Below are 19425 nucleotides of genomic sequence, written 5' to 3' on the forward strand. Positions count from 1 at the left end.
TGACACATCCACATTTGCTGTGAAATTTAGATATTGTTACAAAATAGAAATCTTGGGCCAGGGATTTAGCTCAGTGGTTTTGCTGCCTGCTGTGCAAGCGCAAGGACCTGAGTTCCATCCCTGGTACCCCCCCCCAAAAAAAATGGAAATCTTTTAAAAAAATTTTAGCACATGTTTGCAGTACATACATAATGCTTACATTCACAGGCGGCTGGCACAGGTACATAATACGTCTTAATTCTTTTTTCATCCCCTTTGCCTCTCTTCCCTCTCCCCCTCCATCTCTTGGTCCTCTTCACGTTTGAGAAAGATCTGTCTCCCCACTTCCCATTATCTTTCTTTTGTTTTACTCTTTGTTAATATTTTGGTATATTACTATTTTAATATAAGAGAAACCATGTGATATTTAGCTTGTGTATCTGATCTATTTCACTTAACATTATGATCGCAAGATCTATCAACTTCTCTACAAATGACTCAAGTCCATCCTTTTTTATGACAGAGTAGTACTTCATTGTGTGTAAATACCATATTTTCTTTATCCATTCATCTGTTGATGAACATATAGGCTGCTTCCAAGGTTAAGCTATTATGAGTTGTGGTGCTATGAACATGGGTATATCCATGCATTACTGTGATATGATGTCTTTAACTCTTAGAAAGATATCTAGAAGGTCAATAACTAGGTCGAATGGAATTTCTAGTTTTAATCTCTTGAGGAATCTCCACACAGATTTCCATAGAGGTTGTACTAGTTTACATTCCTACCAACAATGTAGAAGGATTTTTTTTTTTCCCTCCAGCCTCGCCAATGTTTGTTATCACAGTATTTGATTTCTTGATGTGGCCATTCTTTCAGGGGTAAGATGGAATCTCAGTGTTGTTTTAATTTGCATTTCTGTAATGGCCAGGGATGTTGAACATTTCTTCATGTATTTATTGGCCATTTGTGCATCTTCTGGGAAGTGTCTATTCATTTCACTTACCCATCTTTTGACTGGGTCTTACATGTGGGGTTATAATTTTTTTGAGTTCTAGATATTAGTCCTCTGTCTAAGGAATAGCAAAAAAAAATTTTCCATTCTGTAGGTTGTCTCTTCACTCTGTTGATTGTTTCTTTTGCTGTACAGAAGCTTTTAAATTTGATATGATCCCATTTGATTATTCTTGGTGCTATTTCTGGTTCCATTCGGCTTCCATTCAGAAAATCCTTGCTTACACCTATGTTCTCAAGTGTTTTACCTATTTTATCTTCCAGCAGACCAAATGTTTCTGTTTTAACATTTAGATCCTTGATCCATTTTCATGAAAGCTATGGGTCTAGATTCAATCTTCTGTGTGTGCATAGCCAGTTTTGCCAGCATCATTTATTAAAGAGGCTATCGACACGGCCTGCATGGCTGAAGGGTCCACGGAGTGAGAAATGACCGTGGGAGATTAAGAAAGACAGACAAAGACAATGATAAAGCTGATAAAGCTGGGGCCAGGTGGAAACCCCTTCTCCAGATGGTATAAAAAGGGCTGGCTGGCATCCACCGCACCTTTATTTATAGAGTAGAGATAAGGGAAGAGCAGGGGGAGGTCAAAGGGGCTGGTCTGTAATTGGAGCCAGGAAAGTAGCTACGGTCAGCGAGACATCTTGCTTGATGTTTTTCTGGCGAATGGGAGGTAGGAAGACAGTCCTCTTGTCAGCCAGGTCTAGCTCCACCACTTGTCGCCCATTCTCCTCCCCCGGGGCCCTGACTCTGTAGGTCCGGTCCGTTCCTCATTCCACGCGGGGCCCTGTCTCATCTCGGGGAGGAGGCGAGTTAGGCCTGGCCATAGTGATCTGCAGCGCGGAGCTCCCAGCAGCTATCTTTCTTCCAACGTATGTTTTTGGCCTCTTTGTCAAAGACCAAGTAGTTGAATGTGTTTGGGTTAGTTTCTGCATCCTCCATTCTGTTTCATTGATCCTCCTGTCTGGGTTTGTTTGTGTTCGTGTGCTAGTACATGCAGTTTTTATCACTGTACCTTTGTATAACTTCAAATTCAGGATTGTGATGCCTCCCACTTTGCTTTTGTTACTCAGGATTGCTTTTGTTATTCTGGGGCTGTTTTGGTTTCATTTGAAGTTTAGGATTGATTTCTCCAGTTCTGTGAAGGATACTGTTGGTATTTTGATAGGGATTTTGTTAAACCTGTATATCAGTTTTGGATGTGTAGCCATTTTGACTATATTGGTTCTGCCTATCCAGGAACAGGGGACATCTTTCCATTTTCTGGTGTTCTCTTCAATCTCTAGTGCTGTAGTTTTCTTTAACTTCCTTAGGCTGATTCCTAAGTATTTGATTTTTCTTGGTGCTATTGTGAATGACATTTTTTTCCTAATTTCTTTCTCAGTGAGTTCATTATTGGTGTACAGGAATGAATTGATTTGTGTGTGTTGATTTTGTATCCTGTGACCTTGCTGAATTTGGTTATTAATTCTAGGAGTATTTTGGTGGAATTTGGGGGGTCTTGTATGTCTTCTGTAAATAATGATAATTTTACATCTTCCTGTCTTATACATATCCCTTTTTTTTCCTTGCCTAATTGCTCTTGCTAAAGTTTTGAGTACTATATTGAACATCAGTGGTGATAGTGGATAGCCTTGTCTTATTACTGATTTTAGAGGGAAAGCTTTCAGTTATTCCCATTCAATGTTTGCGGTAGCTTTGTCATAATGGCTTTTATCAGACCGAGAGAAGGTTCTTTTATTTTCCTTTCTTTTTCTTTTTTTTTTTTTGCCTATTGAGACAGGGTCTCACTATATAGTTCAGGCTGGCTTTGAACTCTTGGTGATCCTCCTGCCTTACCATGTGAGCCACCAAGACCACCTGAGATAAGGTACTTCTATATCTCTTTTCTTTGGTGGTTTTTTTAAAATCATGAATGGATGTTGTATTTTGTCAAAGGTTTTTTTCTGTGTTTATTGAGATAGTCATGTGATTTTTGTCCTTGCTTCTGTTTATGTGATGAATTACATTTATTGATTTGCATATGTTGAACCATCCTTGCATCCCTGGGATGAATCCTACTTGGTCATAATGTATGATCCTTTTGGTGATTTGTTGCAGTCTGTTTCCAGTATCTTGTTGAGGATTTTTTACCTATATTCATTATAGAGATTGACCTACGTTCTCCTGATCTGGTTTTGGAATTAGGTAATACTAGATTCTAGGAATGACTTTGGGAGTACTCCTTTCCTTGCAATTTAATTAAAAACCTTGAGGAGTACTGATGTTAGATCTTCCCTGAAGATCTTCTAGAATTTGGTAGAGAATCCATCCAGACCTGGGCTTTTCTTAGTCAGTAGGTTTTTAACTACGACTTCAATTTCATTGTCTGTTTTTATATTATTCAAGGATTTATATCTTCTTAGTTCAGTTTTAGTGATTCTTACATATCTAGAAATCTATCCATTTCTTCTGAATTCTCCAATTTTATTGGCATACAGGATTGCAAAGTAGTTGCTACAAATAATAATCTTCTGGACCTCAGCAATTTCTGTTATAGTTTTACCTTTTCATTTCTTTCTTTTTTTTTTAAACAAATTTCATTTTTTTATTTGCTTTTTTTGGGGGGGGGTACTGGGGATCAAAGTCAGGACCTTGCACTTTTGAGGCAGGCCCCAGAACCACTGAGCTAAAGCCCCAGCCACCTTTTCATTTCTAATTGCATTGATTTGTTTATTTTCTTTCCTTTGGGGGATAAGACCGGGTAAGGGTTTGTGTATTTTGTTTATTCGTTGAAAGAAATAGCTCTTCAATTCACTGATCCTTTGTATTTTATTTTAGTCTCAAGTTCATTTTTTGCTCTCATCTTTATAATTTCTTTCCTGTATTAGCTTTAGATGTGGATTGTTCTTATTTTTCTAGAACCTTGAGGTGCATCATTAGGTTATTTGAACTTGCTTTTTGCTTTTGTGATATGGGCATTCATAGCTGTAAACTTCCCTCAGACTGCTTTCATTGTGTTCTGGTATGTTTTGCTGGCATTATTGTTTAGCTCTAGGAACTGTGAGGTGGGGTGGAGCTGGGGATAAAAAAAAGAAGGTGGGGCCAGTGGAGGGCTGGAGCCAAGGGCCACAGTGGGAATTCTGTTTGAAGATTGACTCCCAGGTCATTATGAAGGAATCAGTATCAAGGTAGGCTAGAACATACTTTATTTAATAGTTAGTCTTGATTCATAACTTTTAAGTATTTATATAGTTTTTAAAAAACTGTAGGGTAGGGCCGGGGATTTAGCTCAGTGGTTTTCGCCACCTGCTGCGCTTGGACCTGAGTTCAATCCCCGGTACCAAAAAAAAAACCAAAACAAGAAACTGTAGGGCTGGGACTGGGGATTTAGCTCAGTGGTTCTGCTGCCTGCCTTGTAAGCTCAAGGTCCCAAGTTCAATCCCCTGTACCAAAACCAAAACAAAACAAAACTGTAGGGCTGGAGGTGTAGCTCAGTGATAGAGCATTTGTCTAGCCTGCCCAAAGCCCTGTGTTCAATCCGCAGCATTGCAAAACAAGAATAACAACAAAAAGTAACAAAACAACAAAAAGTAAAGGCATTAATTACAAAGGTGAAAACAATAACTTCATAGGGCACATGTGTAGCAAGATACCACCTTTGTCACTGTATCATGTGACCAAGATAAACATTTTCAGTAGCAGGAACATAGAGATTGTGTAACCCGTCAAGTTACAGTAAAAATACAGCATCTTATGTGTTGGACAAGGTGGCACATGCCTGTAATCCCAGCACTTGGGAGACTGAGGCAGGAGGATCGCTGCAAGTTCGAGGTCAGCCTAGGCTACATAGTTAGTTCAGGGCCATACTGAACTACAAGTGAGACCCTTTCTCAAAAAAAAAAAAAAAGAGAGAGATGAAAGTGTCACAGTTATGAAAATCTAACAATTAAGGAGCTTTTCCAGGTGGACAGACATTGAAGAGCCATAAGATATCTGACTGAAATGGCTCCTTTGGCAATAATAGGGTGGTGATGTAGCCAGTTTCCTCAATTTGATAGCGATGTTGTGGTTATGCAGACCACCTTTGTTTGTAAGAAGTACACACTTAAAAATTAGGGGGCTTCCTGGTTAGAGGAAATATGTCAGCATGTCCCTCTCCAATGATTTGGGGGAGAAAATTCTTTGTACTGTATTTACAAGTTTCTGGTAAGTTTTAAATTGTTTAAAAACCAAATAATTTATTCCAACAATAAAACCAACTAAAATAACTGTATGTACATATGTATAAATAAAAGCTGGAAAGATATACATTTAACTATTAATGGTAATTTTGAGGAGAGCATTATGAACTAGAGGAGGAAAGAGGCACCTTAAAGTATAGTATTGGTTTATAGACTTCTACATTATTTTAAACTTTTTCTAAAAAAAGTCAAGCTCAACCTATGAAGAAAAGGACCTGAGTTGAAATGACTAAACTTTTTTATTTTACTGGGGTTTGAACTCAGGGACTCACACATGCAAGGCAAGCACTCTACCACTGAGCTACATCCCTAGTCCTTGATATGGTCTTGCTAAGTTTCCCAGCCTGGCTTGGAACTCGGGAGACTCCTGCCCCAGGTTCCTGAGAAGGCAGGATTTATAGGTGTGTACCACTGTGCCTGGTGCTTCCTTTGTTTTTTTTTGTCTGTGGTGCTGGGAATCAAACCCAGGACCTTGTGCATGCTAACCACGTGCTCTGCCACTGAACTACACCCCCAGTTAAGTGACTAAACTTTCAAGAGCTATTAGTCATGAATGATATTTCTGACAGTGGCACCCAGACTGATGGTTTCCTTTTGTTTCCTTTCTCCTTCCTTCCTTCCTTCCTTCCTTCCTTCCTTCCTTCCTTCCTTCCTTCCTTCCTTCCTTCCTTTCTTTCTTTCTTTCTTTCTTTCTTTCTTTCTTTCTTTCTTTCTTTCTTTCTTTCTTTCTTTCTCTCGTGTTTTGAAACAGGACCTGGCTATGTAGTTCAGGCTGGACTTGAACTCACTATGTAGCCCAGGCTGTCCTCGAACTCAAGGTGATCCTTCTGCCTCAGCCTCCTGAGTGCTAGGATTACAGGCATGCACTACTACATCCAGCAGACCAATGATTTTAAAAGATTTTAAGGGTCATTTTTATATTAGCACTTACTGTAGATCTATCTACTCCTTTTGTCTCTAGGACTTCTTTTGAAAGAGTCAGCCTGCTTTCTCACAGCTAAGTTTAGCTTCCAATTTGTTTTTCTTCTATTTGCTTACTTTTTCTAACCTTTCCTTCATAGATGTTTGGGAAATATTAAGGTGTTGGTTCAAAGAACTATTCTCTCGTATGTGTTCATATAAACAGAGGACTAAAGTGGCATGTAAATATTTATCAAAGAAACAAAAATGAAGGAGTATAGTAATGGGAAAAGTTTTTTAAAATACTAAGTCTAAATAAAAACATGAACTTTTAAAAAGAACTCCTTATGGGTGTAAAAGGGGTTAGTAATATTTGTTTGCTTTTTTTTTTAAGTAAAGAAAGTCAATTTTTTTGAAGGTAGGGGAAAAGGGGGAAATGACAGAGAGAAAGAGGGAGAGAGTGAGTGAGCAGACAGCTACTCTGGGTGAGTAGGGAATATTAGAAAGGAAAATACTCCACTTATTTTGTTTTTTTGAGACAAGGTCTCACTATGTAGCCCAGGCTGCCCTCAAACTAGTGATCCTCCTGCCTCAGCCTCCTGAGGGATTATAAACTCAGCCGCCTGCTGAGATTATAAGCAGGAATACACCAACACACTTGAGTTCTTTTTTTTTTAACTTTCTATTAATGCTAGACTAGAAATTAAGTTGGCTTTAGATTTTCTGAGTAGACACTGTAAATGTGAAGAAAGGAGAAAGGAAAAAAAGAGGAAGAAAGAACTGTAAAACCATACAATCTTTTCTACCAAACATAAAATTCCACAATTTCCTTTTTTTTGTTTTCTTTTTTTTTTTTCTCAAAAGTTTCAAAGACATGAAGATAGTACTATGTATGTAGGTAGGGCCACTTAAGGTTCTTCAGTAACATTGAGTGGAATCTTTTATCTGGGGTATTTCAAAGCCACACACTGTAAATATTTAAATTTTAGGTAACCCGCCATACTAATTAGAATCCTAGCACATTCGGAACCCTCACAGGACCTGATTTCTGGCCTCCTTTTTTCCCCTGCTGGCCTATATTAACTGCCAGCTAAGGCCCACAACACTCAACATTAATAAATGTAGTAACATTTGTCTAAAGGAAATCTAGTTGGGAGGCACCTGATGAAAAGGGGAACTTAAATTTTGGGAATGATTGAATTTCTGCCTTTTTGTATGTTTTTAATACACAAAACTAGGTTTTAAGCTTCTTCTGCAATTCCCAAAGTGCCTAACACACAGTGCTTGATTCACAAAAGACTTAATAGGTACTTGTTGACTTTCTAAAGATATGTGTCCATAGAGACATATTTCCCGGTCCTGATTCCCTGAGGCTCATATAAAAATAGATCATGACAAAAATGTGTTGCAGAAACAAACTTCTGGAAATGTGAAATACTGGGTCATGCTCTTTTACCTTTTCCACCAATAAACAGTAAAATTACATACAAGGAACTGCAACTTTACTTTCTTTAAGTTTTTCTAACACTTTGATAACAAATAAATCAGTTTAGGCATTTAATTTTACAGTGGTCAAAAGTAACAGTTATTTCTCTATCACCCATTAGTGCTTTCTTCCAAAAAAAAAGTTCCATAGAGTTTATGTTTTGATAAATACAAGCTTTCAAAAGATGTATGTAGGCATAAAATTCTATGCAATGATTGTGTACTGATTTAGAGAATATTATATTTACACTGAATTCAATGTTCAAAGATATGATTCTTTAAAACACCAATCTCCACCCTTTTTGGCACCAGCAACCAATTTCATGAAAGACAATTTTTCCCTGGATGGGGAGGGATGTTTTTAATTCCTTTTTTTTATTGGTATATGTATATGATAGATAATAATTACATTCCCCAGGGCTAGCATCACAGCCTCAGATCATAGGCATTCAATTTTCCTAAGGAGCATACACCCTAGATCCCTTGCACATGCAGATCATGGTAGGGTTTTTGCTCCTATGAGAATCTCATGCTGCTGCTGATCTGTTAGGAAGTGGAGGTCAGGGAATAACTGCAGCAATGAAGAGTGGCTGTAAATACAGATGAAGTTTCCCTCAGTGGCCCACCACTCACTTCCTGTTATGTGGCCCAAGTGCTAACAGGGTACAGACTGATGCCAGCTGGGGACCCTGATTTAAAGATTTCTAAATTGGGTGGAGTGGCGCACACCTGTAATCCCAGCGCTTTGGGAGGCTGATGAAGGAAGATTGCAAGTTTGAGTCTTGCCTGGGCAATTTAGCAAGACTCTGTCTCAAAATAAAAAATTAAAATTAAATGGGCTGGTGTCACAGGCCTGTAATACCAGCACTCTGAGAGGCAGAAGTGAAAGGATCACAAGTTTGAGCCTAGCCTGGACAATTTAGCGAGAGCTTGTGTTGAAAAATAAAGTGCTTAGAGATGTGGCTCAGTGTGAAGACCCTGGGTTCAATCACAATACCACAAAAAAAGGTGGGTGGGGGGGAGGAAACTAAGATTGTCCTAAGGACCCAATTAATCCAAGCAGGTGCATTAGTTCTCCCAGGCTCCCATGGGGTTTCATCTGATATTATTTCCTTCTTACTCACTGTAGTCACCTACAAAGTGGGAAAACAGCAGTACTTACTAGAGACAGGATCAGGCCTGCCCAGGTTGAGAAACAGGGAAAGCATATTGTCACAGTCTCTGTCAAAAAAGCCTCAGCTTTTTAGAAGCACACTTTCCCCTATTTAAATTCCCCAGTGAGTTCATAGGGCCTCCATAACCAGCCAGTCCTTCCAAGTCTTTCTACCCTGGTGACACTACTCACCCTTGGAATTGGCTCCCTCTCTAAGGACTGCTTCATGGTTCACACTTGTTACTCATCAAAATTCATGTGTCCCTTGTCCTGTTACTTAAGGATCTTGCTAAGCCATAGTCAGCTAGTTAAAATAGAATACTTACAGGAAGGAATCAAATATTGCTTCCACTCAGCATGTTACTGAAAAGACTATTTATCGCTGGAGTAGCTAAAACACCAAAAACCAAGAACACCATGTTGCTCTTGGAAAATTCTCTTACAAATCTTGACTCTACTAAGGTACTTTATTCCCAGTGAATCATGGGAGTAACGACCTCTTTTGCCATCTATAGTGAGATGTGAAAAAGAACAAACTAGGCAGAATTTAGATCTGTCAAAGTGTGTTTATGGCTGAGAAATCTATTGTTACTTTGCACAACATGTCCTGATGGCAGGAAGGACTTCCTAAATTTGAATTTGAAGTTGACATAGAAGCCACCTGACACCTCTGTTGCAACTAGTCTATTTTCAACAGTCAGAAGATCAGACTCAAATAAAACTTATCTCTGAGTTTTGGGTATGGTACAACTAAGAGAATGATGTTACTTTTCCCTTCTCAGACTTTTAAGCCTCTGTGAGGCCATTTTCTGAGAGGTATGTTTTAGTCATAAGGCACATGACAGGCAGATAGATCTCAGGGATGCCTCAGTGTCTTAAAATTTTTCAGTTTCTCAGGCCAGGGATTTAGCTCAGTGGTTCTGCTGCCTGCCTTGCAAGCACAAGGTCCCGAGTTCAATCCCTGGTACAAAAAAAAAAAAAAATTTCAGTTTCTCAAAGAGCTGGAAGTTAAATTTTTTTTTGGTACTTGGAATCAAACTCAGAGCCTCGTACTTGCCAGGCAGGTGCTGTGCCACTGAGCTACATTCCTGGCTGGAAATCAATTTTTTAAACTTTTTTTTTACTAGTACATATATGTCATACATATTGATCACATTCATCACAGGAAATTTGTACCTATACATAATATATCTTGATTCTTCGTTTTTTCTCGTTGCCCTCCCCTTCCTTCAACCCTTCTTCCCCTCCCTATTTACAAAAACTTGGTTTCCATTGTTTTCTTTCTATTCTCTCTTTTCCCCTTTTCCCTTCTTTCTCTTCCCTCTTTCCCCTCCCTTGTTCCCCTTCCATTAGAACATGTTCTTCCTACTTCCCAATATCTATCCTCTCTTGTGAAGAGTGGGAAATTTCTATTTTAAGGGAGGCATGGTAAAGAGCCCTGAAATATGCTTACTAAATTAGCCTAATTAGAGCTGCCTTTTATATTCTGCTTTTGAGTTGAATCTTAATTTTTGAGACAGGGTCTTTTTTTTTTTTTGGTACCGGGAATTGAACTCGGGACCTTGTGCTTGCAAGGCAAGCAGCGGAAACACTGAGCTAAATCCCTGGCCCAAATCTTAATATTTGATTGTCAGTTCAATTCAAAATGGACAGAGAAAAAGACCATCTTGGCAAATTTCTTCAACACTTTAAAAAACAATAATAAACAATTTTTAATTTGCAGTAAGCATTTGTTTCTACAAATTGAGCTGTTGTCTCAGTCTCAGATGAGAAGAGGCTTTGTTCATTGGATGTCTTTGCTTTATCACTTTTATGATGAAAAATCATATAGTATTTTGGATGTTTTTACCAAGAAAAGAACTACAGAATAATGCTAAATTGGAATGGCCTGTTGGAGAAGCTTTTAAAATTATAAAAGCTTACAGGAAGTAGCCTTGCAAAATTAAGTCGCAAAAAGGAAACAAATATTTAACTATAGCTGTATCCATAGTTAAATGGAAGGTCCATAAAAGAAAATAAAAAGATGACTGGGCTGGGCATGGTGGCGCAGACACCAATATAGCAGCACAAGAGATTTATTGGAGATGAAAACTTGTGAGAGATAGAGAGCAAAGAGAATGGGAGTAATGAGAAAAAGCCTTTAGTCTGAGATGATGGTCTGATGAAGGTCTGAGAGAAGTGAAGGAGGAACTAAGAATTGAATTGCAATAGCTGTGGGCTATGAGGCAACTTTGAGAAAGTCTTAGCCCATCCAACGAAGAGCTGCGCTGTGCAGACTGCCTGCAGAGCAGGTCTGTGTGGGGCAGAAATGGCCAAGTCCAAGGCCCCAAACCTTTCCCTGTCATTGGCTCACAGCTGCCCAGGGAGACTGTGCCCAGGGCTGTACCTGGGCATTGCCAAGTGATCTGCACTTCTCTCTTCGAAGCATCTCTGAGCACAACTCTGCAGGAGACACAATATGCATTATGTCAAATATGATGAAGAAAACAGAATTTCATTGGAGTCAAATTTCATCTGTCCTTGATTAATAAGATATCGATGTTATGTTCCTAAATTTGCAATTTTTCTTTGCCAACAAACATGTGGCTTATAACCTGATATGCTACTCTCTGACTCAGATGAGTGGGTCCAGGCTTTCTAATTCTAGTTTTGGGTTTTCACTTGCTTTGGATAAAAATTAATTTGTGATGCACAGCAATATTTGCCATCTCCTAGAATCTAAGTGTAAATAGATTGCAATCTATTAAATTTTGAGTGTTTCTCACCTGAGATGAATAAGACAAAACTATTGCTAGATGTTTTGGTGTTGCAATTTTGAAACAAATATCTCATTTAAAAGCTTTACAAGGGCCGGGGATTTAGCTCAGTGGTTCCGGCACCTTCTTCGCAAGCGCAATGTCCCGAGTTCAATCCCCGGTACCAAAACAAAACAAAACAATACAAAAAAAGCTTTACATTTCTGAGTAAATTTAAAGAACAAATTGAAGTTTCAAGATATATTGGGGTTGTGCATGTGTGTGTGTGTGTGTGTGTGTTTGTGTGTTTGTGTGTTTTAATACTGGAACTTGAACCAGAGGCCTCATGCATGCTAGGTAAGGGCTCTACAATGGCTATACATCTCCAGCTCTTTTCATTTTTGTCTTTTGAGATTTTGCAAATAGGGTCTCATAAAGTTGCCCAGACTGCCTTTGAATTTGTGCGCCTCCTACTTTAGCTTCCTGCGTCGCTGGAATTACAGGCATGAACAGTTGTGCCTGGCTTCAAAGTTTATTGTTTAAAAGGGAAAAAGGTGCGCAAGTGCAAGGACCTGAGCTTGATCCCTGATACCAAAAAAAATAAAACCACATAATAATAATAATAAAAAAATAAAAACAGATTTAAAAGGGAAAAAGGGCTAGGGATGTAGCACAGTGGCTGTGTGCCTGCCTGGCAAGAGCAAGGTCCTGAGTTCAATCCCTGGTACATAAATAGATAAATGGGAAAAAAAACACCACTCTACAATATCTAATACTCCTTGCAGCGCTATATTTGTGTGATGAGTGCTGTGATATTATAACAGTCAAAATAAATGAATGAATGAATTAGAGTATAAAAATTATTCGGCAGCAGAGGCAGATATAGGACAAATGATTCTAGGCCAGGGATTTAGCTCAGTGGTTCCACCACCTGCCTCAAAAGCGCAAGGTCCCAAGTTCAATCCCCAGTACCAAAAAAAAAGACAAATGATTCTACATAATTCCTGATTACTACTTTTCTATATTCATCAGAATGGCTTCATTGTTGTCCCTAATTGGGTTGGTAAAAGTAAATACTGTAAATGTAGATGCTTTTATAAAAGAACTGTATATAGAAAAAATAAATTTATTCTGCAGAAAATATTGACTTAAAATGGGTACTAGTTTGAAATGTGGAGCCCTTCTCTTACACTACAAATTTCAGGGATGCATTTCCTGGGGTGAAATAGAAGGGAGGAGCTTTTTTAGGAAATAAAAAGTAACGAAAAATTTAAAAGGCTTCATAAAGGTAAGACAGAAATCGACCAACTTCTTAAAGACTTGCCTGTTTGATCTCCCAATCAGCTGCTGCCACACCCATCTTTGGAACTCAGTGGGATTCTCATTTGAGTGGGAATTGTAGTTGGCAGTGTCTTCCACAATCTTCAAATCAATACCACTAATCCTTTGGGAAATCAAGGACACATATTTCTTAGTGATTCTCCAAACAAAATGCAGGTATTGGATTGTCTTGCTATTCATATCAGCTTAACTTGTTAGAATGCGTTGCTCTTAAATCTGTACAGCACTCCATTTTACACAGAGTAACCCCACACTTGATTAATCTGTTCTAAAGTGCCAGTATTATTTACACTTTTTTTTTTAGCCAAAAGTCTGGCCAGTTGTGGCATCTGCTGAAGATGTCATCCCAGCTCTGTTATCATTTACATTCACCAAGGGAAATTCTGAACATTCAGCACTTGTCCCTGGTTCCCCCAGGTTCACCAGTCTGTTGGCAGTGCTAAATTGAGTAGCTATTCCAGCTCTAGATCCATGATATGGAGCATGGAAGGGCTGTTCAAACGAGCTCATTTGGTAAGCTTGGTGGACAGGCTGAGCCTCAGTTTTCTTCTCAGAAGTCACTTGATCCAAAATGTCCTGTGTGGATGTGGCAGAAGCATGGTTTGTCTCGTCACCTAAAAAGGGAAATGAGTGCTGTGAATCACCAACTATTAGTCCAAAGTGGGACTTATCTGGAGTTGTTCTTAGTGGAGAATTCATTCCTGATCGAAAGCTATTGAGAGGCATGGCTCCATAGACTTGTTTGTCTATGGAAGAGAATGCTGGCTGATTTGGGTCTGGTTATCAGTCACAAAGTTAAGGGTTGGGATATTCAAATAGGCATTGTTTTGGCTAGTTCTGTCCAAAGCCTCTTGCAGAAATCTTAGTGATACTCAAAAAGATGCAAAAAAAGAAGCTGAGCGTGGTGCCACATACCTGTAATCCCAGAACTCTGGGAGGCTGAGGCAAGGCAAGTTTGAGGCCAGCCTGGGCAATTTAATGACTTAGAGAGACCCTGTCTCAAAATAAGAAATAAAACAAACAGGGCCAGGGATTTAGCTCAGTGGTTCCGCCGCCTGCCTTGAAAGTGCAAGGACCCAAGTTTGATCCCCAGTACCAAAAAAAAAACCACAATAAAATAAAACAAGGGCTGGGGGTGTAGCTCAGGATGAAGGCTCTAGGTTCAATTCCTGGTAGTGCAAGAAAGAAAAAGAAGGAAAGAAAAAGAAAGAAAGAAAGAAAGAAAGAAAGAAAGAAAGAAAGAAAGAAAGAAAGAAAGAAAGAAAAAGAGTACACTTTCCTTCTTTCCCTGATCCCTGGAGAAAGTATGGTTACCAGTTTTGTTTTTTATTACCCCTCATCTCTGTATTTTTATTATTTCTTTTTTAAAATATATTTTTATTTTTAATTGACACAGTAAGGATACATATTTATGGAGCACAAAACACAGTGTGATATTTCAATACATGTTTGCAATATGTAATGATCAGATCAAGGTAATTTACATTTCTCATTTCTTTGTGTTACAAACATTCAAAATCCTCTCTACTGGCTATTTGGAAAGGTGCAATTAATTGTCAGTGCTAGAATTATTCTATGTATACTATACTGTACTATAGAATATCAGAAGAAATTCTGGTTATTCAAATGCAGCCTTGTACCTATTAGCTACCCTTTCTGCATTCCTCCCTTCCCCATACACTTTCCAGATTCTAAAAACCATTGTTCTTTTCTCAACTTCTTTGAGATCAATATAGTTACTAGTTTCTTATGGATTCTTTGAGAAATATTGTATGTATTTGGAGAGACATATGCATATAACCATAAACCTTTCCTTTCCACACTAATGGGAATATATTGTTCACATTGTTTAGATTTTGCTTTCTTTATTATATAGTTTGGTAGTTGTTCCATATTAGTACAGAGAAAACTACTTCATTTTTATTTTAATGGCTACATGGTATTCCATTGTATGATTATGCTATAATTTATTTAACTGGGTTTCTACTGGTAGACATTTAAGTTGTTCCCAATTTTTTGTTATTATAAACAAAGGTTCAAAGACTATACTTATATACAAAGGGTGATCAAAATATGTAGTGAATGTTTAAATTTTAAAAAATTTATTACAATTGGGCCGGGGATTTAGTTCAGTGGTTCTGTCACTTACCTCGCAAGTGCAAAGACCTGAGTTCGATCCCTGGTACCAAAAAAAAAATTATTACCGTTAAAGACACATTGCTTTTAATCCTCCTCAAAATGCTCCCCCTCACTTTGACCACATTAATTCCATCATTCTTTCCACTTTCTGAAGCAGTTCTAAAAGTTCTCTTCCGTATCTTTATGAGGTATGATCAAAAGTCAGTTAATGCTGTTGTTGAATGCCATCCAACAGAAAGGCAGCTTTGTTAAAACATCACTGTGTGTTTCCATCCACTTTACTCACCAGATCTAGCACTGTGCAACTTCTGGCTCTTCTCTAAGGTAAATGAAAGATAAATGTTTTGAATCAGCTCAGGACATCAAGAGAGCCACGACAGTGCAACTAAAGACACTCACGAAAGAAGACTTCCAGAACTGCTTCAGAAAATGGCAATAAGGTTAGGGTAAGTGTGTTCAAAGCAAAGAATATTCTGAGCAGGATTAATGGCAATGTGTCTTTTACTGTATTTTTTTAAAAATTTAAGCATTAACTGTATATTTCTATTTCAACTCACACATTATTTTACAAATGTATGATCATATTTGTAGGATAAGTACCTTTGCCCATTTTGGATCAAGGTGATATTTTCCTTAATGATTTTTAGGAGCTGTATGTTTATAAAAGAAGTCATCCTTTTATATAAAAGTCCTTACATTTCAAAAGTTCATGTTAAAAGGGAATTGGCATCTTTCTATATTGAACTTTCAATTTCTTATATGGATGTACATAGTATAATGGGGGGATTTAGCTCAGTGGTTCTGCCTCCTGCCTCGCAAGTGCAAGGTCCCAAGTTTGATTCCTGGTACCAAAAAAAAAAACCCAATAAAAATGATACAATAATGCTATCTAAAAATATATGGAATCATAGTATAATGGGAAGAGGGAATGTGTAGATATAAGACAAAGATTAGCAGATGAAGTTCATTTAATATATTTTTCTTTTATATTAAACTTTTATCAATAAATATTTGATATTAATAATTTGATAGATATTAAAATTTTATAATGGTGGGCCTATGAAATAAAATTACGCTTTTAGTATTTGTCTATTACATGAGCAAATCGCTCTTCTGCTTGATAACGTATTTTCAATGATTTGTATTTTTCCTGAATGTCAGCCTTCAGAACATGTTACGTTAAGAACCTGAAAATGTACAAATAAAACGAAACATAAGTAAAGTTGGCCCTTTGTAACCTCATTCCCAGAGACAGATACAGAGCTGTAATATGACGGAATATTTCAGGAGCAAACAGAACTAAACTGTAACATTTGATATGAAGTTAAACCCTATTGAACAATAGATACTTTTGTTGGCATTATAGCAGTTGTAATCTGCAAGCAAACTTTTGCTGAACCAAATGAAATAATATTGAGTTTAGTTTTGATCCTGTGATTCTCTAGAAAAAATAGAAACCTTTCCACAGTGTTTACAATTTATTTCCTTTACTTTTCAGAAATTTAAAAAATTTTGACCAGACAGGAATAGCAAAAATGTCACATGCCAGCTTTAGAGAACTCTTTAAAGAACATTAACTTTTAGAAAGATATTTATCTACTTGTAAGGAACATAACCCCCAAGAGATTTCCTGGACTGTGTCCTAATTTGTTGGATTTTTATCAAATTTCCTGCCTATGCTCATGCACTCACACTTAATTAGTCATAATTCTTCTTTAGAAAAGACTTGTTTTAAAAAAGAGGCACAACATCTGTGATATCTTTGGAATTTATAAATATCTAGTCTCGGATTTCCTTAAGTCAGTCATCTGTTTCCTCATTTCAAAAGATGAAACAGTGTTGGGCTATGTTTTTAAAATGTTGGATTTGTTTTGCAAATGCAGGAAAAGCAACATTTCCTAATTTTCTTAAATTAGTACCCACATAGTTTGAAATTATATCAGCTCTAGATGAGTGCTGCGATACAAGGGCAATGCAGAGGTTGTACATGTGTGGAGGCAAGGGGTTGCCTACACAATATTCATTGTGTATATGTATTGAAATGTCACCCTGTACCCCATAAATACATATAACTATTAAAATAAAAATATATTCTCAAATATTAAAATGCAGAGATGATAAAATAAACAACAGCAATGAGCAGGTTGTATGTGTGTGCTCATGCACATGGCTACATAAATAATGTGATGTGGGTTTTAGCAGGGAATCCCTCTGAAAGTCAAATTCCTTCTTTAAACATGGGTAACCAACAGAGAGGGACTGAACTAAAGTGAACATACCTGATTCTGTGAAGCACATACCTTTCCTTTTGGTCACTGATTAACTTACTTCCCTTAAATGGAAAAGGGAGAATCTTTTCACTTCTTTAAATCCCAGATTTAGGATTCATTAATTAGTATATTTTTGTAGCATGATGGTATTTCCTAACATGGCATTTTAAAATGAATCACATTGTTTTTGGAGTAGAGATCTAGCTCAGAATTATATTCTATGTAGGAATTTCCCTTATAATATCTGTGAGCAGTGGTTAAGTAGCTTTTTTGTTGTGATTTGTTTTTGTTTTTGTTTTTGGTACCGGGGATTGAACTCAGGACCCTGTGCTTTCGAGGCAGGTGCCAGAATCACTGAGCTAAATCACCAGCCCGACCTAATTTTAATATTGTGACCACCAAATAAATTTATTAATGTACATAAGTCTATTCTATCCCCATTTAAACAGAGATTGTTCTTAATTAGAAACTGCATGGCAAGATACTTAGGACTGTTTCTAGTATAATCAACTTGGTTATTTAAAAAACTTTTTTTTTTAAAGACAGGGTCTTATTATATAGTCCAGGCTGGGCTTGAACTCCTGATCCTCCTGCCTCAGCCTCAGGAATGCTGGGAGAAAGCCACCAGACCCAGGAGAAAACATGTTTTAAATGGAGAAATTTTATTGTGGGTAATTATTAAACTTGATTCAAAATTTACCATTTAGCCTTTCCCCTTGATTATTTATGTTTTTTTTTTATTATTATGTTAGTAACCTTTTATTTTTGGTACTGGAGATCGAACTCGGGACCTTGTGCTTTCGAGGCAGGCGGTGGAACCACTGAGCTAAATCCCTAGCCCCAGTAAAGCTTTTCAACAGAGATCAAACTCATGGCTTTGCACATACTAGGCAAGCATTCTACAGCTGAGCTACATTCCCAGCCCTTTTTATATCTTATTTTGAGACAGATCTTGCTAGGCTGCCCAGGCTGCACTCGAACTTGTGGTTCTCCTGCCTTAGCCCCTGGAGTACTTGGGATTATAGGTGTGCACCATGACACCCAGCTGAGTGAAACATGTATAATTTTATAAATGCAAAAAACCAGAAAATAAATGTACCATAATTCCACTTTCCAGCAAGAATTACCATAAATCATTAGATAGGTGTATGTGTATATACCTAATTACACATTATAATATATGTACACTGGAGCATATGTAAACATTAATCTGCCTGTTATTTTTTATTATATAGAAATTGATCATATGTGCTGGGTATGGTGATGCACGCCTAATCCCAGCACTTGGGAAGCTGAGTCAGGAGGATCACTGTTGAGTGTGAGGCCAGCCTGACCTGCATAGTGAGTTCAAGGCCAGCCTGAACTACATAGTGAGAACTTGTCTAAAAAAAAAAGAAAGGAAGGAAGAAATAGATCATGTATAACTGACATTTTAAGCAGAATGGTTTTTTTTTTAAAAGCACAATGTTTTGAATGTCATTCTACATAAAGTAAAACAAGATCTCACATCCCTTTTAATCCTGTTGTGTATCCATTACCTGACTGCACCACAGTCACCTTTTAAGATACATGTCTAGGGCCGGGGATTTAGCTCAGTGGTTCTGGTGGCTGCTTTGCAAGTGCAAGGTCCTAAGCTCAGTCCCTAGTACAAAAAAAAAAAGATACATATCTAAACCTTTTAAGACAGATATTTCTAGTTTCATCCCCAGTACCACACACACACACACACAAAATTCTTTCCTGCATTTTAAGATTTCTGAAATCAAAATTCCCTCTGAGCTTTATAATCCAGGATATCTTAGAATCACTACCTGGCAGGCCCCCTTTGTGAGCAGGCTGTCATGGCTTTGCACAGATGAGCTTCCTGGGGGTTGTCAAGTGGCTGTCACTTTTTTTTTTGGTACCAGAGATCGAACTCAGGACCTCGCGCTTACAAGGCAGGCATGATGCTGCTGAGCTAAATCCCCAGCCCCATGGCTATCACTTTAATTCAGTTATATTCATTGTTGGTACTTCAGGTGTCCACTTTAATCCTATTTAAAATGTTTGGGAAAATATGGGACAGTAATTTTTTTCTTCAGGACTGGGAATTGAACCTAGGACCTTCCCACTGAGCTACATTCCCAGCCCTTTTTAAATTTATATTTTATATTTTATTTTTACTTTTTGCAGTACTGGGGATTG

The 19425-nt window shown here is 37.7% G+C and overlaps 1 protein-coding gene across 1 annotated transcript in view; it reads left to right on the forward strand.

Annotated features, from left to right (window-relative positions):
• The first annotated feature begins 1722 nt into the window (after positions 1 to 1722).
• The window catches only part of Hipk3 (homeodomain interacting protein kinase 3), a 137872-nt gene continuing 120169 nt past the window's right edge, over positions 1723 to 19425 (forward strand). Inside the window, exon 1 of the mRNA XM_087205539.1 lies at positions 1723 to 1867. The gene's annotated coding sequence lies outside the window, so the exon portion shown is untranslated. The remainder of the gene's footprint in view (positions 1868 to 19425) is intronic.

Source organism: Heterocephalus glaber, unplaced genomic scaffold (genome assembly GCF_053883595.1).
Source record: "Heterocephalus glaber isolate CG9 unplaced genomic scaffold, H.glaber_assembly_v1.0 deba00000594, whole genome shotgun sequence".
Taxonomy (NCBI): domain Eukaryota; kingdom Metazoa; phylum Chordata; class Mammalia; order Rodentia; family Bathyergidae; genus Heterocephalus; species Heterocephalus glaber.